Below are 6,000 nucleotides of genomic sequence, written 5' to 3' on the forward strand. Positions count from 1 at the left end.
GTCCACCTAGCTGCCTCCCAGGCATTCTTTATATTATTAAAATAATAAGTTCAGGTCCTATCTTTTCTGTTTAACAGAAGGAAGAAATAGGCATTTATAAAGCACCTGCTATGTGCCGGGGCACTGTGCCTTCAGGAGATAGGTGTTATTATTATCTCCAATTTACAGTTGAGGAAACTGAGGCCAATAGATTAAATGACTTGCCCAAGGTCACACAACATGCATCTGAAGCAGGATTTGAACTTAACTGTTCCTGACTCCAAGCGCAGCTCTCTTGTCTCTGTCTCTGTCTCTCTGTGTGTCTCTGTCTCTGATTAGAGAGTACTATGGTGGCTAGAGCCTAGATCTGGATTCAGGATGATACAGATTCAAATTGTGACTCTGACACAACTTTCCATGGTACCTTTCTGAGTCTGTTTCCTCATCTGTATAATGGAAATAATAACAACACCCACCTCATAGGGTGTGATAACCAAATGAGATGTGTGTCTATGTGTGTTAGGAGCAACATCTACATTGGCCCCTGCCATGATAGGCTAGGCTAATTTTTTTCCTAAAAGGAAAATTAAGTTTTCTCCTCAAAACTTCATTGGACTAAGGTTTGAAGCATAGCTTCCTAGTCATCTAAGTATGAAAGCCCAGCCCAGAAGCTGGGGTCTCCTTAGATGAGGATGCAGACTTCTAACCAGGCCTGCCGCCAGGGCAGAAAGAGAGATAGGGCACCTGAGGCCAGTCTTTATCAGAGCTAGGACCTTGTTAAATATCATCTTCCTGCTGCCATTAAATACATTTCTCCTTCTAAAAAATGTTAGTTGGTATCTGAGTGTCTTGTTTCTTTTAACTCTGCAGTGTGAACCACCAGTTGACCTGAGTCAGGACATTTGACTTCTTTGAGACTCTGCAGTGCAAAGCACTGGAGTGACTCTTGAAAGCACAATGTCTGAGCCTCCCAAACACCCCAGAGAATCTTCTAGAACTGGGATGGCCAAATGCATCCGAGCCAATATGCTGCAGTCAGTAAATATTTAAAGGAAGGGAGAGGCATAATGGAGACAAACAGATGAGTCCACCTGTCTTCTGTGGGACCTCAAGTTACTTGTGGGCTAAGGACTTTGAGATGATACTGCTAATTCTGGGTGTCCCTTTGGCCCCAACCCCCTTGACTACAGCAGAGAGCTTCATCAATTTAAAATGAAAGAGTTCTTTCTTTCCCTGTCTCTGTCTCTGACTCTATGTCTCTCTCTGTGTCTCTATCTCTCTCTGTGTCTCATGTCTTCCTGTGTCTCTGTCTCTGATTCTGTCTGTCTCTCTGTCTCCTCTGTCTCTGTCTGTCTCTCTGCCTCTGTCTCTCGGTCTGCCTCTGTCTGTCTCTCTGTCTCTGTCTCTCTGTGTATCTCTCTGTCTGTCTCTGTCTGTCTCTCTGACTCTCTGTCTCTCTATGTGTGTCTCTTTCTGTCTCTTTGCCTCTGTCTCCATCCCTCTCTCCCCCTCTCCCTCCCCCCCTCTCTTTCCCTCTTTCCCTCTCCCCTCCCCACCCTGGATGAGTCCCCTGGCTGCCTCTTCTTCTTTATGGCTCTTACCCTGAGCATATCAATGACCAGTGATCCTGAGTTGATCACTTCTAGCTTTGATGGAAATCCTGTAAATTGGAGAGGTCAGGAGCTCCTGGGTCCCTTAGTTGGAGCTGACTGGAGGAGGAGGAGTTTCTGCATTGGAGAAGATGACCTCTCTCAGGAAGAAGAGGCCAAGCTCTGACCTGGCTGGCCAGAACCTCTCAGAGGGCCTAGGTCATTCCATGCAGCTGCTCCTGACATAATCGCTGGGGTGCATCAGCCCAGGGTGTGGATGCCCTGGCCTTCAGGTCCTGGCAGCAGATATAGCAGGCAGTAGCAGGCCTGCAGCACCATTTATCTCTAGCAGAGAGGTCAGCATTCTACACTCAGCAAAGGGAAAAGCACTGAACCCTGGAAGAAAGAGGCAGGGCCCAGCAGAGAGAGTACCAGCCTGGTCACGAGGACAATAATAACAACAGTAACAAGTAGCATCCATATAGGACTTGTAGATTTGCAAAGTACTTTAGATAGAATCTCATTTTATCCTCACAACAACTCGGGCAGAGAGGTGCTATTATTACCCCAATTTACAGGTGAGAAAACCAAGGCAGATAGAAGTTAAGTGACTCACCTAGGGTGATGAAGCCCCTGTACATTGCAGCCACTACAGCAGTCAACAGACAACCCCTCCCCAGGGAGGGTTTCAGAAATGGTGGAATTGTTGATGGGTGCCTTACTGGGGAGATGAGATAGAATTCTTGGGAGGTGTCTTGCTTCTAACGATAGGATGGAGTGGGTACTGTGGGTATAACTGCTCAGTCTCCACAGAGGGACAATAATGACCCACGGCAGGGTCTCAAGAGGAGCAAAGCTTTGTTATCCCCTACCCGTGGGGCTCCCAAGGAAGGGGATATCCTGGCAGGTGGATGAAAGAACATTGAGTACATGGTGGTGGCAGGGCAAATCTTGGCGTTGATCCTCGCATTCCTGCAAGAGGATAATAACTTCCTTATGACCTTAGTGCTGGTGACTGTGACCAGTAATGAGGAATCGTTATGTTCCTGGAGCTACTGTTTATAATCACTGCTTTATATCAGGAGACCCACTATGAACTACAAATATTTGGCATCACCCACTAGATGCATCGGGCAGCTAGATGGCACAGTGGATAGAGGGCCAGGACTAGAGTCAGGAAGACTCATCTTCCTGAGTTCAAATCTGATCTCAGACACTTAACTAGCATGACCCTGGGCAAGTCTCTTAACCCTGATTGCCTCAGTTTCCTCATCTGTAAAATGGGCTAGAGAAGGAAATAGCAAACCACTCCAGTATCTTTGCCAAGAAAACCCTGTAGACGGTATGGTCTATGGGGTCATGAAGAGTCAGACATAACTGAACATCAACAACCAGATGCATAATATTGCTAGATTCTGGAGCTCAGTCATTTCAAAGTGGAGAAACAAAGCTCAGGATTTCTAGTCTTCTTATTCCTCTATATTCAGTCACTCCTTCACAGGGCCATCATATTAACTCTTCTCTTTTTTACTATTCGGTTTCTAGGTGGTCTAGTGAAGGGGAAAGCAATATGGATTTTCTCCTCAGTGAATGTTTAGTTTTCATTTTAGCTGTGCTGTCTAAACAAAACTTATCATAAACCCAAGGTCAAGACTGTCCAGTAATGGCCTTGAAGTCACTTTAGGGGTAGAAAGTTCTCTAGGAGAGTGGTGTCAAATAAATACTAATCTTTCAGCTCCTCTCAAACTGATTCAGAAGTTTATTGTTGTTCAGTGGGATCCCACTCTTCGACCATATCAACCACGGGGTTTTCTTGGCAAAGATACTACAGTGGTTTCCCCTTTCCTTCTCCAATGGAGTAAGGCAAACGGGGTGAAGTGACTTGCCCAGAGACACACAGTTAGTAAGTAAACTCAGGTCTTCCTCACTGCAGTCCAGTGCTCCATCCATTGAGTCACCTAGCTCATGCATGATTCAGAAATACCACTATTTAATAAGATGATAAGAAGGCAAAGGATGTACAGGTGTGAGAATCATTCACTCAATTAACAAAGAGAACAATCATCCCTCCAGGCCTGTGGTTATAACAAGAATAACAGTTCATATTTATATATTGTGATGTCTTTTAATTTGTAAATTTTATAAGCTTCTCAGTTCCAATGTCTTATGCCTCTCAGGCTAAAACTGAGCTGGTTTCCAGGTGGTCTAGTGAAGGGGAAAGCAATATGGATTTTCTCCTCAGTGAATGTTTAATAAACCAAGAGTAATGACTAGGTCTCCCCTGTGGGAGAAGGGGGTGGCTTCAGAAGTGTAGATACCCTTAAATTCCAAGTTGGGGACTGGAAGAGAGAATGATTCCCTTTGCTCTTCACTTCTGCCTTAAACCTTAAAACCTCCAAATCTTGCAAAAGAGTACATCCAAATGGTCACACCATCTTTACATTGAAGTCACTGAATCAAAGATTATGTTGATTTCACTTGGACAGTCTCATCGAATTGTTCATAGCTTTTCTCTACTTCCTTATTACCTGCAACAGAAGTTATTACTGAAGTTATAATTATCTTCAGCACAGGCCTTTTGCAAATGCTTATCATGGATATTGGGGCAGCTAGGTAGCACAGTGGATAGAGTGCCAGGTCTGGGGTCAGGAAGACTCATCTTTCTGAGTTCAAATCTGGCCTCAGATATTTACTAGCTGTATGGCCCTGGGCAAGTCACTTAACCCTGTTTGCCTCAGTTTCCTCATCTATAAAAAGAACTGGAGAAAGAAATGGCAAACCCCTCCAGTATTTTCACCAAGAAAATCCCAAATGGGGTCACAAAGAGTCTGAAATGACTGAACAACCTCCTGAATCCAGTTCTTTCTTCGCTGTGCACTTAAATGCTGCAGAGAATGTAACAGATGTAGTATGCTGGAACAATATGGACATTGGAGCTGTGAGTATGGGACAAAATGTAATTTATCTGATTATAGACAGAAGATAAGACTGTGTTGACTAACCAAAAGCTATGGTAAGGCTGTTTACTGAGAGGACTCACAGTCTCAACCAAGGAAGAGACAAGAGAGAGATGAGAAAGGACAGATTTCAGTTTAGTTTGAAGCTAACAGTGCTGATTTCTACAGTTGCTATTGAAGAGTAAGTCTAGCTGAGCAGTAGAATAGCTCAGAAGCAAAGAATCAGAGCAGCCATTTCGTGAACTGCCTAGCTTGGCTGGCCTTAGCTGGCACTTTGTGCCTAGTGAGGTGTTTGTCAAGTGAAACATGAATCAACTCATCTTAGCAACAGAAACATCTATTCAACACAGAAGCTATGCTGATCAAGGGACTGTTATGAACAATTCCTGAGACAGAAAAAGGACACCAAAGTTTACATTTCCAGAAATGTGAGTTACTCCAGATACATGAGTTTTCCTCACCTGTGTTCCTTCTTGGCCAGTTTCTGTGTATCTACTATCCACAGATACTGAGTTGCATTGGTTATGTATGTTTTTTTTTATGTATTTACTATTCTTGCATTTGCTTTAACGTATGAATACTTGTGATGTGATTGTTGCTTTTTCATTATTATTAAGTAAATGTTTGTATTTAAAAATCTAAAAAGGTCATTATTGTGAGTAGTTGGTTTTGTGTAAATAGAAACACATTGGTGGTGGCTTAAGAACTAAAGGGGTCGTATGAGTATATTCTTTCACAACAGGATTATCCCTAGGATCCTCAGAGAGCTTGAAAGTAGCTGCATAGTGGTGACATTTTTCTGTGAACCTCATATCTGCCAGTGTAAGGGCAGGTTGCAGAAAGGGCTAGCTAGCTCAGAAAGTATCTACATACCGTGTGTGAGAGGTATGGATGGCCACCCAATGTATAGCTTACACATGCATTCTAAGACAAACAATGCATTGATTTGTTTTGCTTGAATGTATATTTGTCACCAAGAGAGGTCTGCTACTTGGCTTGGGTAGTGGGTAGTGATAGACACCAAAAAAAAGGACATCAATTTTTAAAATGCACAGAAGAAAACAAAAGAAAGTGCAAAAGGGAACACAGAGCAATTTTGTTACTACCTTGTTAAAGATGTGTGAGTGTGTTTAAAGAATTTGGTTACTAATCATAAGCTCTGTGTGTGTGTATAATATTATATATACTGTCAATCTCTCACAGAGTTTGTTCTAAGAAAGAAACGATTTAGGTTGTGTGTCCACACTTAATTTCTCTCAAGCTGGCTTGACATGCATTGCATAGGAGTTACAGTCCAGAAGTGGCTCAGTTAGGGGGTTGGGGGTACAGAGTTATATGCCCTGATTGGCCAACACCCTGGGAGGCGGGCTATATTAAAATAAGGGTCTTGAGTACTGTGACTTAGGTCACTTAATCCTGGTGCAATACCATTTCAACAGGGGCTATCACCCCACCATTATTCTACCTCTGGACAG

This window comes from Phascolarctos cinereus, unplaced genomic scaffold (assembly GCF_003287225.1).
Source record: "Phascolarctos cinereus isolate Bilbo 61053 unplaced genomic scaffold, phaCin_HiC Scaffold_9;HRSCAF=440, whole genome shotgun sequence".
NCBI classification, from domain to species: domain Eukaryota; kingdom Metazoa; phylum Chordata; class Mammalia; order Diprotodontia; family Phascolarctidae; genus Phascolarctos; species Phascolarctos cinereus.